General features: G+C 32.2%; 1 long non-coding RNA gene across 1 annotated transcript; it reads right to left on the reverse strand.

Moving 5' to 3' along the window:
- Positions 1 to 12176: 12176 nt before the first annotated feature.
- LOC123689338 lies at positions 12177 to 15870 on the reverse strand. Its single transcript, XR_006750334.1, has 2 exons — positions 15400 to 15870; positions 12177 to 12287 (listed from the first exon to the last, which is right to left on the reverse strand). It is a non-coding gene; the product is annotated as an uncharacterized LOC123689338 (long non-coding RNA).
- Positions 15871 to 15989: the final 119 nt, after the last annotated feature.

Here is a 15989-nt window from a genome sequence, read left to right on the forward strand (position 1 = left end):
CATTCATTATAAATTATTTTTAGAGCTATTAAAACCACCTTTAGTTATAACGCGTATAACCAGTTCTTCTGACTGGCCAAGGGCGTATCTTCCGGCACACGTTTGCTTGAAAGTTACCTTTCGACATGCAGTATTGCGGTGAATTTTCCAGATCGGCGTAAGAGGTCAATGACCTGTACATGAGTTTGATATAGTATATAGCTTTATACGGCATTAAATGCTGTCAAGTAAAACCTAGAGATCGAGGTGGCAGTGTCTCTTTTACCTTATGTGCTATATTTCATTATTTTGACAATGTTCACTTCACACCACACTAATAAGTAAGTTTTGAAATAGTTTTATTGAACTGACCATCAAACTGTGAGTAGTAATAACTTGTTTGATTTTCTGACAGTTGCCAATTTAAACTTGACTACATTTTAGGGTTGCAGGAACCCACCGTAAAATAGTTTTGAGGTCACATGGCCGTTCACCAACCAAATGTACCGATCACGTGAAAGACTTATCGTCTTCAAAGCTATACAGTGTAATAAGGGAAGCGCTGGACAGAAACCGATGGAAGCAGACTTAAGAAAAGAAGTAAAGCAATTCGTTTAATTCTTTGTCAAACTAATGTAGTAACTTGAAAATGAAATATAATTGACTGTTAGTAGTATCGAACTATTATTTGTGTAATAATTATAACTTTGATTGTATTGAGTAAAAGAGGAAAGGACACGTTATATTTGCAACATATTACATATGTGTTGTCGGCCTTTATTAAGGTCATACATAAGGTCTTGTGATCTTGTCTTCATAATTACCTTTTTTTACGTTATTAAAATTAATTTCACCGCGTTAAGTTTAAAATATAAAACAAAATTATTTTGTTTTTTTTTACAAAAATATTCCCAAAATTTAATCAAGGTAATGTTATCTTAATTAATGTCGACATATTTAAATTTCAGAGAACTTGATTCTAAAATTATTCATTCGTGATTTGTATCATGTGATTTAATTTTTGTTTTTTGGTTCATAGTTGCACTTCATATGAATTTCAAATAAGTATATGCGTTCTAAACAGGTTTATTTTTATTTAATTAAAAAATATGTAATCGACTTCAAAATGCACCGAAAAGTATTGAATAACTGTTGGCCTTGTACGAAGATACGAGTAGTCTTGTAGTCGAAGTTTTAGAAGTTTAAAAGTTTATTTCAATATTACAAAAAACTAAAATGTTGACGATAGCTGATTTCAGGGTGTCGGTTTTTAGAACGGTGTGCGAGCGCAGGGTTAAAATTAATTCTCAACATTTTTGCCTAACGCGCGAAATGTGTTTCCTACAAACCTATCAATTCCTTTAAAATGTTAATTTGACGCTTTTCGTACATATTTCTGTTGCAATTGAGCGATTATAATAATTTGTAAATAAATGTAAATTACAGGTTTTGTTGTCTCCGTTTTCCTGTAGCCTAGATAATGTAATAAATTAAAATTTCTAGATGATTTTACTTTAACTTTTATTTCATCATCTATTTAGCTAAACACAGTGCGTATTTGCATCGTCATCAGAACATGACTCGCGAGTTTTCTATATGGGATGAACAGCCATAGCCCCCAAATTGGGCAAGCAGGTAAAATCACCTGATGATACCAAACGCAAACAATGATTTCACCCGTTGTCACACTTCATTTACATGAAGTAATGAGCTTCCTACTAGGAAATAGCTACTGATGGCAAGTTTCTAGATTTAAACAATATAATTATAATCTGTATTCTTTGAATGAATAATGCGACGAAAGCCCACACTAGGGGCTGGTTTAATAACAATATATGATGAAGGTATTATTATGTACCAAATTGCGCAGTTGCGAATCACTGATCGAGATTTGGAAACACCAGTTTTGGTATATGGTATGTGGTCGATATCCATATAAAGCAAAAAAGAAAATAACTAATAATATTAAAATATACATGTCTATGTTTAAAACATATGAAATAGCTTTTTCATTATTTTAAAAACTGGTGTTACTTAAATCTTAAGATAGGATATTGGCACATTTGAACTATCATTTTAATACAAAGGTCTATCCACATGCACCGTTTACACCTACCATGGATAGCTTGTATCGACAGATGGCTATTGCAATCCGTCGATTGGTTAAACATTTATCAATATTTGGATTTAGATGTCTATCTCAGATGTATCATATAATGCAAAATAAATATCAATCTTGACAGTAGCTGTCTTGTTGTAGTAGTAGCAACAACAACAAAAGCTTCATGGATAAGTACCCATAGAGCGAGGAAATGCTGGCAGCATTACCATAGGGACCAAACTATTTAAAACTTCACCGTAAAGTTACTGAAACTACTTGATTCATTAACCCCCAAAATGAATAACAAATATCGTACCAACAACCTTCATACAATAGTTTCTTAGATTTAATTGAAAATTTATTCGATTATGTTATAGAGGTGAGTATGTAGGTCAATGAACCACGGCCATTTTTTTTTGCTATACTTTTGCAAATACTTAATCAGTTGTAGAATACGCGTTTTACATTTGGACCTGAACAACATGAAAACGATATTTCGGAATTTATTACTTACGTAAGATTTCATATTATAAACAAAGACTATGACGCAGTGTTGCTCGGAGGAATTATCTATTCAGGTAGCTATGAGGCTTGTCCTAATATGGATCATTGCAGAGAACTGTGTGTGCGTACACGGTAGATCTATAATTCTTGCGATAATGTGTGTTAATAATAGTAGATTTCGCGTATAACGGCGATGAAGTCTCAGTCTAATTTCGTCGTTATATCCGGAAGTCGTTCCAGGTAATGGTTGATGTTTGTATAGTTTATATTAAATTATTATTGAAATTTGCACACATATGTATTCGTTCGTACATTTAAAAAATTACTCACAATATCACTTTGAAACTGATCCTTAACAGCGGAACGTAAACGCTTATCTACTAGCCTTACGCCGATGCACAGCCGGGTATCGAACCTACGGCCTCAGGGAAGCGAGTCGCACGTTGAAGCAACTAAGCCAAATCAATATTAATATTGCCCATTATTAAAATTGGGCTTCTGATTGGTTGAATGAAAAAATTATTATATAAAAAGGAACATATAACCCGTATCGATGTTCGATAAGTTTGATGTTATGATAAGCTTCAGTAATTTAATGTTTGTAATTTGTCACGTTTCTACATTTATAGTGACATGAGAGAGATAAGGACAATGCAGTTGACACGTTGATGAGAAAAGTTTAAAAAACTATAAATTTTTATTACGTCTTCACACATTTTGTTTTCAGTGAATACTGCATACTGAATACTGCACTGCATTTAACCAAAATCAGAGAACTATTTGATTTTTATCAATAACATAAAATGATTCGTTAGGCGTTTGCAATATTAAAATGAATATTTTTCCGAAATGCGAGTCACGATTTGGCATTTGTTTTTACACAAGTATTATGCTAATGTGATTACTTCAACGTTGTTTGTTGCCTTAAAAATTTAAAAAAACCTTTATACTTATCATGCCTTCAGATAGGAATGTCTTATTTTTTAATTAAGGCAAGTAAGATTCTTCTCGACTCGTCTATTTCACGATTGTAGATATCAATTCAGAATACTTTTTATTGGTGTTTACAGTGAACATCATTTATGAATATTTTTAACATATTTTTTTGCTATGGACGAATAATTTTTTTTATTTATTTTCCACTACATTATTCTACCTTAACAGTTACTACTAATTCGATAGAACTCCAAAATACCAATTATCCTACATAAAACATTAAAAAAATAAACTTATATGCCTAAATCTTACAACTAACAACAATATAAAACTAGCAAGCAACTCTTGTGAACTCAGCCAGTGTACAAACTGTAAAAAATGTAGGTTTAATTTCGCGTCGTGATATTATGAGGCGAATATCGATAAAATATACGTGACGATTATCTTTTTTATAGATTTGTATGTTAATACGTATTATACATTTAATATCACAATATTGATATTTTAAACAAATGTAAATACTGTACTGTATACTGTAATAATAATGTAATGACTTTTGTTTATTAAAATATGTCTTGAATTGACCACGTTGACGAGAAAAATATTTTTATATCTATTTGTTAAAAATACCGTATAAATTTATTATAACTTCCATTAAGGATATTAAAAGAAACTAAAATATCTAAACTTTACAAGTTACACATTACGCAAAAATAATGTATAAATAAGTATCGCAATACAGCGAGGACTTCAAACATCAAATTTGTTTTTAATTATTACTAATATGTGGGCTAAACATATATTAAATAATGATTTAACTTTTATATGCAATTATGTCATTCAATGACTACATATCTCACATAATGATGGCGTCATAAGAATGAAGAATGTTCTAGAATATACTATATAATATAATATATAATATTTAATTGGAGCACCTTAGTATACGATATTCCGCCACGCGCACCTCTAATGCCAACAGCTATATCGAGCCCGACATATTTTAATACCATTTCGATGTAGTTCTGTCAATAACTAATAATTGGGATCGGGTGGACAAAATCTCATTATTGGGATAGCCAGATATATCGCCCAGAGCTAGGGCGTTTGTTCTGTTACACGACGTTTTCACGACATTTGCGTTTTGAAATTTAAATAGGATCCGAAAATACTATGATTATACAAAAGTCGTAAATGTGTAGTACTAAAATTTAGAAATTAATATATTAAAAAGGAGAACGATGCACTATACATGCTTCAGAAAATGCTCAAATCATCCCAACTAATCACAATTTTCTTTTATTTTAATAAACTCAACTTAGCTTTAAAAACATCAGTAAGTATGTAATAAAGTTTTCTAATAGTGAAAGTAAATAGGACGGATAAAAAATATTTGATTAAAGAGCAAATGTGTCACATGTCAACACTAATTAGTAGATTAAATTAAACAGCTACCACACTGCAAAATACTTGGTTTAGTAAACATGCAACAATCCAAGCTAAAAAAGGTCAATCATTTCCGGACAAATAGAGAGACACCGAAGTTATAAACATCTAAAATCAACCTCTATCCCCGGCTTCAAGTTTCTACATATATATCGTTATTGTTTTACCTAAAAGCAAGTATAAGCCTTGTTTCTATGCCGATTTTTTGGTCCAAGGCATATTGGTATTCTTATGGTTTCCTTACTATACGCACATAAAAATCTATTACGTACATATTGAGAATTGAGAGGAGCACTTAAAGAGATATAAATTACAGCATAAACTGCGACATTCCTTATTGTTAAGTACTCGTTTCTCATACTAACACTTGAAAAACTATTTTGTTGTTCTTGGCTTTTATTTGGGAGTAAAATCCATTCATTTGCTATTGAAATACATGATCTTATTCTGTATATTATTATAACAGTCATGCCCTCATTCATGTAAGTGGCGGATTTTCGTGTAATTATTTCTAATCGATGAGGCAGCATCGAATTTAGCAGTGTTGGCCTCGTGGCTTTAGCGTGCGACTCTCATCCCTGAGGTCGTAGGTTCGATCCCCGGCTGTGCACTAATGGACTTTCTGTCTATGTACGCATTTAAACTTCGCTCGAACGGTGAAAGAAAACATAGCGAGGAAACTGACTTAACCAACAACCTTAGACCAAAAACGTCGACGGCGTGTGCACGGGAAGTTATCTACTTGCCTATTAGATTGATAAATAATAACGAAACGGATAAAGAAATCTGAGGCCCAGACTTAAAAACGTTGTCACACCAGTGTTTTTTTTTATTTTAGCATCGAATTTAACATATCTGAGTTTTATTTATTTATTTATTGATAAAAAGCTTGCCAACGCTTGGCACACTGTTACATCGCTAAAAAAATCATTAATTCTATTTTTAATGTGACAAGCACTTATAGGCAAACATCACATACACGAAGAGATCTTAATAGATTAAGAAGAATATTAAACAAAACAACTATTTGACAAAACAATGTCAAATAAACAGAAGATGTCGAAACTCTTGTGCTTATTGTTTTACTGTTAGCAAATTGTACTGATATTAAATTACGACTGACAAAGCACGGCTAAGTTTTAACGAAGTAAATTTCGCAAATTATTGGAATTCAAATTTACGTAAATACTTACCAAATAGTAGAGTAGCGAAACACAAGATGCAATCAGCACTTAACACGGGTCCGATTCACGAACGAGTCGAGAAAACGAAGATTTTTCGACTGGAGGTTGATGTATTCGAGAGCGTGGATGAGTTGCTACGCTTGCTCGCTTTGCGCGACAATCCATTGCGCGCGTTTCTCGAATCGAAAAGTCGATCGATTACTTGTCGTATCGTCGAATGTTTTCTATCGAACGGATTGGGAAACATCGTAAGATTCTTGCATAGGTGTGCACGATTGAGCGGACTTGGCGAGAATGCGTACGATTTGCAAGCGAAGGCTTTCGATTGAGCAAACACGGGTCAAGTTCAATATCGTACTACTTGTAATCTTTTATATTAAATTCAACCGTTAAATCGTTTTTGTATACTTGTAGATTGTATGACATTTTTGATACCATGAAATTGGCTTGTTTTAAAATATTTTAAAGACAGACATATTTTTACGTTAAGTTATACCGCCTATAGATTACCAGAGGGCTCGCAAGTGCGTTGCCGGTCTTTGATTCCCAACAAACAATTATTGTGTCAAGATTTAGCAGAAATATTTGCAATATTTTTGCTAAATGAAATAAAGGTGTATTACAAGAAACATAGTTTTCTTGTAATAATGTCTCATTGTTCATATGTCAATAATTAATATTTCATTACACATTGAAATACGCAGATAACATCTATAATTACCCATGAGCACAAGGCTAATTGTTCAATTGAAACACTTTTTATAATACGTTAACAAGATGATCTCGTTCTGATTAACCATAAAAGAATTATTTACATTGACCTATTGGCTATTGCAATAGAGTCACACATATATATATTTATATTTATATATTACATACAATGTTATATTCAAATTCTTCTTTTCTCCTTTAAGAACCGTTCTTCCTTTATAGAACCCGTCGTACCTGTTGTGTAATAAATGAGGATTTTAATTTGTACCCTAGTACCGCTAGATTTCAAAATGTCGGAGACGTTACGTAACGTAACGTAACGTACGTACATTATGTATGTATTGTAGACTCAGTTTCCGCACTTAGTCGCCCATTTGGTCCGTTGTAAGTAAAGTACTGACTAATTAGGCCAGCCTACCTTCTTCTAGATGCTCAGAAATTTCCTGGGCATTTCGCAAGCTTCACGGAGAGAAACAGCCATGCAATGCGTGGGTGTCTGATTCCTGTGCGATAAAACAACCTGGAAACACATGGAACAGTCTCTTGCGTCAAGATCAAAGAGATGTTTTTTAAGCAGACAGAGGCGTTTGTCACCATTTCGGCTTGCAGCATGGAAACTTCAGCAGATACCAACGGGACATCTTGTTAAGAGTCAGCTTACTGCACCATATCTCGGACAGTAAAAAACAATCTTCAAGTGCCTCTCCATTACTGGAGGTTGGCCGTCAGTTTCCTGAAACGCGTCTCGTCCTGCGTCAGATGTAACAACTCTTCCGCAATTGCTATACCTAACATTGCGAAGCTATGAATTCCTCCGACCAACACGCCGTTTACCCTGGATTTTATCCATTATAATTAGTTGAAGCGGGTGGTAGCCGTCAAGGCGCAACAGGTTCAGCTACGCAACTTTCTGCTGCTTAGTGTTCTGCATAAGTTTTACACATTATTTGTGCACATTATATCCCTCCAATCACAATTTAAGCCTAAATTGCCTTATTTACTTAGTATTGTATTATGCTTTTTTATATAAATGTTTTGTTATTTTCCATTAAGATTTAAAGGTTTAAATTGTGTATCTTACAATAATCTAATGGTAAACTGATTAAACTTATGTCTGGCGCCCGTCTTCAAACAAATAAATTGCGTTATATTTGCCAGTTATATTTAAGATCAAGGGAGATGTATTTGTTTATAATTCTTTGAATGTTGTGTTCAAAGTCTAAAAATGCGGTGACATTTACTTATAAATTCGAATATCATAATATTTTCTACAGAAATTTTAATGCCTGATGTTTTCAAGTGGCAAATATATTAGACTTTTTAAATTTCATACTACATGTCGTTTACTGTTTCGGTTTGTATTTTTATGCGATTAGTTAGATCCAATTGATCCAGTGGAAATTGCATTCATTTGTCATTTGTTTTTGTGAATGGGCGGCAAATTCAAAACTCCTAACAGCGACTACTGAAGATGACATCAGTGCTGTGCGATGCATGATAGAGAAAGATAAGACTTATCAGCAGAAACATGCAAGCCATTGGTATAAGTCCAGTTCAAAAAATATTGTACGAAGTGAGCTTGACACGTGAGCTTTGTACCAGATAGATTCCCCATATTTTAATCGATGACCAGAAACACCTTTTCATGGAATGGTGTCGCCAAATGTTAGTTAAGATAATTTCAACGGCGGTGACTCAAACGTTGTATTTGACATAGTCACAGTCACAGGTGATGAAAGCTGGGAATATTGCTACAAACGCAAAATAAAAAGACAAGTGGGTGTTTTCTTTCCAGGATCGGCCGTCTTAGGTAAAGAAGTTGTGCTAGAAGATGAAGCTAAAATGAGGGACTTATAACATCCTAGACGACGTCAACATCGTCCAATTCATAAAGTGCAACAGGCTCAAGTGGCATGGACATGTGCACCGAATGGCGAACGACAGAATCCCAAGATTCTTACTAAACTCACAACCCGGTGGCAAAAGAAAGCCCGGTAGACCGAGGCTGCGTTGATGGGATGGAGTTGTCAAGGACCTCGAAACAATAGGCGTTCGCAATTGGACTAGAGAAGCACTAGATAGATTGCGATGGTGAAGTGTAATTGAGGAGGCTAAGGCCCACAAAGGGCTGTATAACCATTGATGATGATGTGCTAGAAGATGGAAGTACAGTAACTACAGACTGTTATGTTAATCGCTGATTGCTTGAAGCAGGATCCAACTTCACCACGAGAATGCTTCAGCGCACAGGTGACATTCTATGTGTTCTACAGATATATAATAAAAATATATCTTTTTAATTGTGAACGAAAGCCTGATACATTAACAAAACATTCATTCGCTTCATTCGCTGTTGTATTTAAATGTGTAGTACTCGCTCTAAGACTTACTCACCTATATTGGTCTAAGATTATTCTTACAATGAAGTTTTCAATTATCAAAGCATTTAAGGATGACATTCACATTACATACAATATTTTTGTTAAATATCCATTCTCAATAACAACAATTTAAATCACGTTAATTTGCCTGATGATCGGCCATCTGGTCTGTCAATTGTTTCAATTGTGAGAATTATTTTATCGCTAAATTCGGTTCATCAGTGAATCAAACATTTAAACGCTGTTTAAAAAGTTAAGAGGTGTTTTTAGGTAGAAGAATGTTATTATGAAATCAGCACAATGCTGGAAATTTTCTACTAGAAATAATAGGAATCTATGTCAATGATCTTAATTTATAAACTACGTTAAACAAATTTTCCAAACACAAATTGTTAAATTAATTAAATGGAACGTCAACAAGTCATAACAAGCCAAACATCGATATTAAAACACTTTATTGCTTTTTAATTACAACGAAAATATTTATATAAAATTGTTTTATCCGGGCCGTAGAATATTCGCTTATTGAGACAAAACAATTTCCATTTTGTGTAATGTAAATAATATTTTTTTATGAAAATTCAATATTAACATAACAAACATAATTAATAAATAATAATAAAAGCTTAATGTATACGAAATTCTGTCAATTAAAGAGTATAAGGTTCAAGTCATAATAGATATAAAATTTATTGACATTTAATTTTATCAAATTAATAAACCATAATGACTATCAATTATACTAATTTTATTGTCATTTTATACATATAAAATAACTAAGTATAAAACGCATTTGAGTCCTTACTTTGATTCCTTTTTTTTAATGAGCAAACGGGTAGGGAGCTTACCTGATGTTAAGTGAAAAACGTAAAAAGAAAAACGAAATACGTGTGGTAAACGTAAAAAGACAAAAGTTAGTTGAATTTTATTCCAGGAAATCAAACATTTTTATAATCCATACTTTAAAGATAAAAATATCCCAAGATAATAATTGAAACATTTTTTCTGAATCAAGCCTAATCCAAATATAATAAAACGAGAAAAATTCAATTACATGATCTCTTCATTCCACTTGTTAATTCCCAACACGATTTGGCTATTTAAGCCTATTTTCCTTGTTCAATTCACGTGCAATATTAGACACTTGTGGAATTTCGTCTTTATTTTATTGTATTCACAAATACTCATTGCTCCATTGAAGTACAAATTATAATAAAAGCAATAAGACGTTATTCAGGAATTAAGCTCCGGAAACCAATTGAGCATTAGCAAAAGCCTATCGATCTCCTTAGCTCAGAATGCAGAAGCCGGAAATTTTTTATTGTAGATACAAAACGTTTAGTCATGATAGACCCATTATGTTTACGAGATTTAAATGGACATTATACATAGCAACAGAGTGAAAATAAAATATATACGTATAAAAACAAGTAAAAAAACGAAAGATTCAAATGAAATTTCGTATTCAAATAACTAGCTATGTCGATGAATAATTTTGTTGGATTCTGTTAAAGTTTTGCTAAGTGCGGTTTTTTCAGCATTGTTATTGCTCTGAGCTATTAAGTAGTTTTTGTACCATTTTTTTAGTAGTTCGCTAAATATTAATACAATATTATTAATTTTAAACATTTGAGTATTTGCTGTAGTGTCTTTTCTTTTGAAGAAGTTATTTTTTATTAGTAGAGTAATTCTGTGCCGAAATGTTAACGAATCTTCTGATCAAGAAAATAAAAGTATGTATATCGATTTTTTATTATCTGTTTATCTGATAAGTGTTAGTCTAGTTGCATGAGCATAATACCAACATTACTAAGGACATGTATTTGAACCCGGGCTTTGCACCAATAGAGTTAACTAACTTTGTATGTGCACATTTATTACTCGCCTATACGGTGAATCTAATCGCCAATATCTTGCGTGTGTGTACTTATGTATACGCCTTAGAAGATATATTAGAGTAACAAGGTGAAAACTCAATAATAATATTAATTCCGACTAAAACTAAAGGCCAGTTTTTCCAGAAAATGTATGTAAGGCTGTGATTGATAGTATGAGCCAGTATCTACGGCTAGACTATGTAATACTTAGTCGATAATTGTTTTAGTATGGCCGGGATATATTGCTAAATAGTTTTTATATGTCCCATGAATGTTTAGTGCTCAGCCGTACGGCCGAAACGGCTTGCAATCGAAAATACTGCAATATTTCTCAGCTATATTATTGCTGTCTCACTTTACGGCCTCAGTGTGTCCCTTTTTTATGCTACGTGAAGTTTGCCATGATTCGTTCGAGTAGCGCTATGTTCGTTTGTGTTTGTTTCTGTTTATATTGGTTATATGGACTAGCCAAGCCATGTATAGACCGCGTAATGACAGATTAATGAGTCGTGTACTGTTGCAGATATATTACCGAGGTATGCATTTTTAGCCATGTATTGTTTTGAAATGTTTTTTGTATTTCCAGAATATATCATTAATAATAATAGGAACGGCTATATTGATATGGTGTTATTAAAAGAGTGATGATGATTTACGACATTCGCGTCTTAAGCAACAATCTCGTCTTGAGCGCTGTCAAACTTCATACAGAAAAAATCGTCTGACAGCTCTTGAAATTAGATTTGAGTTTGACGTTCTAGAATTTGAATCAACGACTACGACTGCTGCTTTGACATAAAAAGTATGATCTCAAATATACTCAAATTTAACTGGAATCATGAAAATGTTAAAACTAAACAAGAAACAATAACAATTGTAAGCGTTTTTATATTTGTATAGACAATTCTGCTATTACTAAGGACTTATAATCTATAAAGAAATAAATTCCATATGTATGATCGTTATCGAAAGAATTTGAAACTTGTTTTTTATACACAAGTCATTAATACAGAAACGTGCTAAAACACGTGACGTGGTGGGAAATTAAAACACAATATTAAATCTCAAATATATATTATAATTGCTTCATAAATCACAACGAATGCTATCCGCAGCTAACGATGGCCCGGTTTCATGTTATGACGTCCGACGTTTACCGTTTGAAGTTCTGTGAACAAAGAATAAATACATGAAAACATTATTCAAATACAATTTATTATACTTTTTAAAAGCTTCAGGCATTATGTGTTTTTAACATTACTTTATGTTCCATTATTTAATTAGAATTATAACGACCATGTCGCAAACAAAATTTTGAAGAAATCACCACGAAATTACCTAATTTTCATTAATAAAAAAACAATCCATAAATCAATAGAGTATGGACCTAAAGGTCCAAATCACAATCTTGAGCGCTGTGAAAAATGTCAAACTTCAAATAGAAAACATCATTTGACAACTGGTAAAACTAGTAATAAGTACTTTGATTGGCGTTCTAGAGTGTATAATATTGTCTATAGTTTATAATCATTTTCGTCGTTATAACATCGCTTAATGTGTTTACAAACATTAATTTAGTAGCAGTTTAACTGTGTCAATTTAATTGAAGCTGATAACTATTAAAGTCTAACCACATGTTTTGAAAATAGAAATGGGTCGCTTTTTAGGTATATTGTTAGTCGTCAACGAATTCAGACGAATCACAGACAAGCAAAACATGCTTTATTATTTACCGTCTAAACCAGCACGTTTTTATCGATCAAATTTAATTATTGTTTACACAAAATCTGTGTATTCACAATTTGAATACAGCTTTTAATTGTCACATTTGACAATTGACGTCATTCATAACACATTACTTCGTGGAAGTGGGTTTTTCATTACTGTATTTACATTGCATTCGATTCACTGAGCTATTTCAAGGTAGCAAGGACGTTTTCATTGACATTTAATTGCTTGGGATTTTCTAAATAATGCAGGTTATGTTCGCGTTGATTTATTTATGGTTATCTAATAGACTTAATCATATGAAACCTTATTTGCAATTAACAGGATTTTTCATTTAATAAAACATGTTCTCTTTGATTTTACATTTATATTGATTTTACAATTAGAAATTCGAAAATGTCATTTTTAATATTATTAAGATTATTTTAAAACTAATTGGGCCTTGAAAATTATCAAAAACAATCCGTGAATCTAATTAGGGCAGTGCAGCAAATCTAAACCACATCTAACCTAAATTTTGTGTAATAATTAAAAAAGTTTCCATACAACCTCTATACTTGACGTAAAACCATAGATTACGTTGCTATTACAGTAAAACAGGTGTGTTATAATTACTGTAGGAATGCGGATGTTGTGAAGGTTTATCTGTCCAACTATTTATTTATTTTGATCACACAATACAACACTTAAATAGAACAGAACTTATATCGCAAACTCTTTCAGCCAAACAAAGGACATAAATAATTCCGTAATAGTATAAACATTAATGGTTAGCAATATATAACATAAATTAATTCAAACAATCTTTGTGAACGTCACAATTATATATAAATAAAGATAAGAAATAAACGTAAATAATAGTAAAATATGTGTAGAAGGCTGTTAGATGTAATAAGACTGGTATCTTTGACGGTAATTAGTAATTATATAGATAAACCGACGTAAGAGAAATAAATGAGTTATCCCTGCTTCTCATTGGATATATGGTGAATTTATTTTAATGTTTTCTAAATAATAAATCGTATCATTTATACAACACTTATGTTTCTTATTTCGATTAATTAATAACTAAACATCTTTTTTTTAATTTATTTATTTCACAGAACAATATAAGTTATGTTTAAGAACGCGTATTTGCATGTAAATTTAGTTTTTCAATTTGTTTTTTATGTTGGTTAACGTTAGGCTATCTAATAACAAACTGGGTAGACCATTTATTCGCGGTAGCAAATACCACTACGTTCTCTAGCCATATACGTTGTTAGCTCTCTATGTTCAGACGCTCGGGTCTTTATTCTGTACGTCATGCTCAACTCGTTTTTTTATGCCATCTAAAAAAATCTGTGCAGATTCTTCACGCAATAATGTCATCCTTTTTATGCTTTTTAATACTCTGTGTTTTGAAATAAATTGACATTTAAGAAAAAATATCTATGTTCTGTTTAGATAAGTTAGATAGATATAAATTAATTTAATAATATCGTAAATTGATAATTAGAAGGACAACGATGATAGCATTGAACTCCTAAAGAGCCGGATATATTCCGATAAAATTATCATAGGAAGGATGCGTATATCAGTTGCTTGACCCTATGATTGTGTTAACATGTATTGTTTTATATTAAATGATCTACTTTGAATTAAGATCTATTAAGATAAGACTATACTGTTAAAACTCTTCAAAATGAGATTAAAAATCTCGAACTGGTCTGTCGGATTTTAACATACGGGAGTCTGAATCTTCTGCTGACATAACCTACGCAATTATTATTATTAATATTGTCAGGAATACGCGTGTGTTAAAACAGGTGCTTCATTTACTTGTATTAAGATGTTACAATGAAATTAATAATGTATTAGTTAAACTCAGCAAATGCCCCCTAAATATGTGTTTACTATAAGTTTTGATTAAAGCCGGCCGGGTCATAGAATATTACAATTGTAATAGATCTTCTGGGCTATTATAAGTAATAAAAAAGTAAGGTATGGAAGTCAATGTATTAGGACAAGAGTTCGGATAAAGTTATCTTGGTTACTACATGTTTTAAAAGAAATAGACAAAACTTTTTACGCATCTAGACTTAATAACAGAATTTTTCAGTTGCTTATTAGTGTCAAATCTGTTTGGCTGTCAAGTTGCAAAATTTGATGGAAACTTTCTACATGATTTGATTCAGGTTATTATTTCAATTGACGTCAGTCGGCTCTCTATATTATTGTGATATATTGCTTTTGGTTAATATTATTAGGGAAATCTCCTTTTTCGTTTTCATTATATGATTTGAATACTAATACTGCATTTTTAAACAATCTTAAAACTAGTTGCTTGGAGGACCGTTTACGTAAATAAGATATTTGTGATTATAAATCTATTTAGTGTGATTATTAATCCATTATTAACTTTTTATTTTAAATCATATACAAAAATGAATTTTAAGGTTTGAAAGCGCACATATTTCACAAACTCTCTATATTATAACCTAACAGTTTTAAACCAGTTATTATCCAAAAATACTTTGTGTGTGTGTGTTTATGAAAATAAAAATACCAACCTGCGGTATCAGGAAGCATTTCACATGTTTGCACTGTCACAACACTAAACATTCCTTCAGCGTTTCTCGTTGTACTTTGGGATCACATTGGAAGATGATGACACTGATGAAGCATTGCTGGTGCTTTTGGAAAGGGAAGATTTCTTCTTGAAGCTCAGCCTAGCCTCGCCCCTGAACAATCGGTCAAGGGTCTGCCTCAACGCAGAGTGTTTTCTTTCAAAGGGATTCGTGTACATTGTTACGACTATAACATACGCCTGTTTCACTTGAAGGTTGAGTTCAATCTGAATGGTTGCGACAGTTGCCGCTCGTTATATATTGATGTTGTGACGCGTGCGCAGGTCAACAAGTCGCCTGCGTACGTCACAATTTTTTGCTCGTCATTTGAACCCATGTCAAAAGTGTTAGTATGTTATTAATTATTAAAGTACGGTTTAAATCAATCCTTTTTTCAAGCGCTTCTCACGGTGAATGACGTTAACTGAAATAAAAAATAGATTTGCGACTCGGTCAATAGACGTTTGTATCTAGGCGTAACTAGATAATTTGTAGTTATTTTTGCTTCGATGATTTTTAAAATAGAGTTTTAA

The sequence above is a fragment of the Pieris rapae genome, chromosome 7 (genome assembly GCF_905147795.1).
Source record: "Pieris rapae chromosome 7, ilPieRapa1.1, whole genome shotgun sequence".
In the NCBI taxonomy this organism is placed as follows: Eukaryota; Metazoa; Arthropoda; class Insecta; order Lepidoptera; family Pieridae; genus Pieris; species Pieris rapae.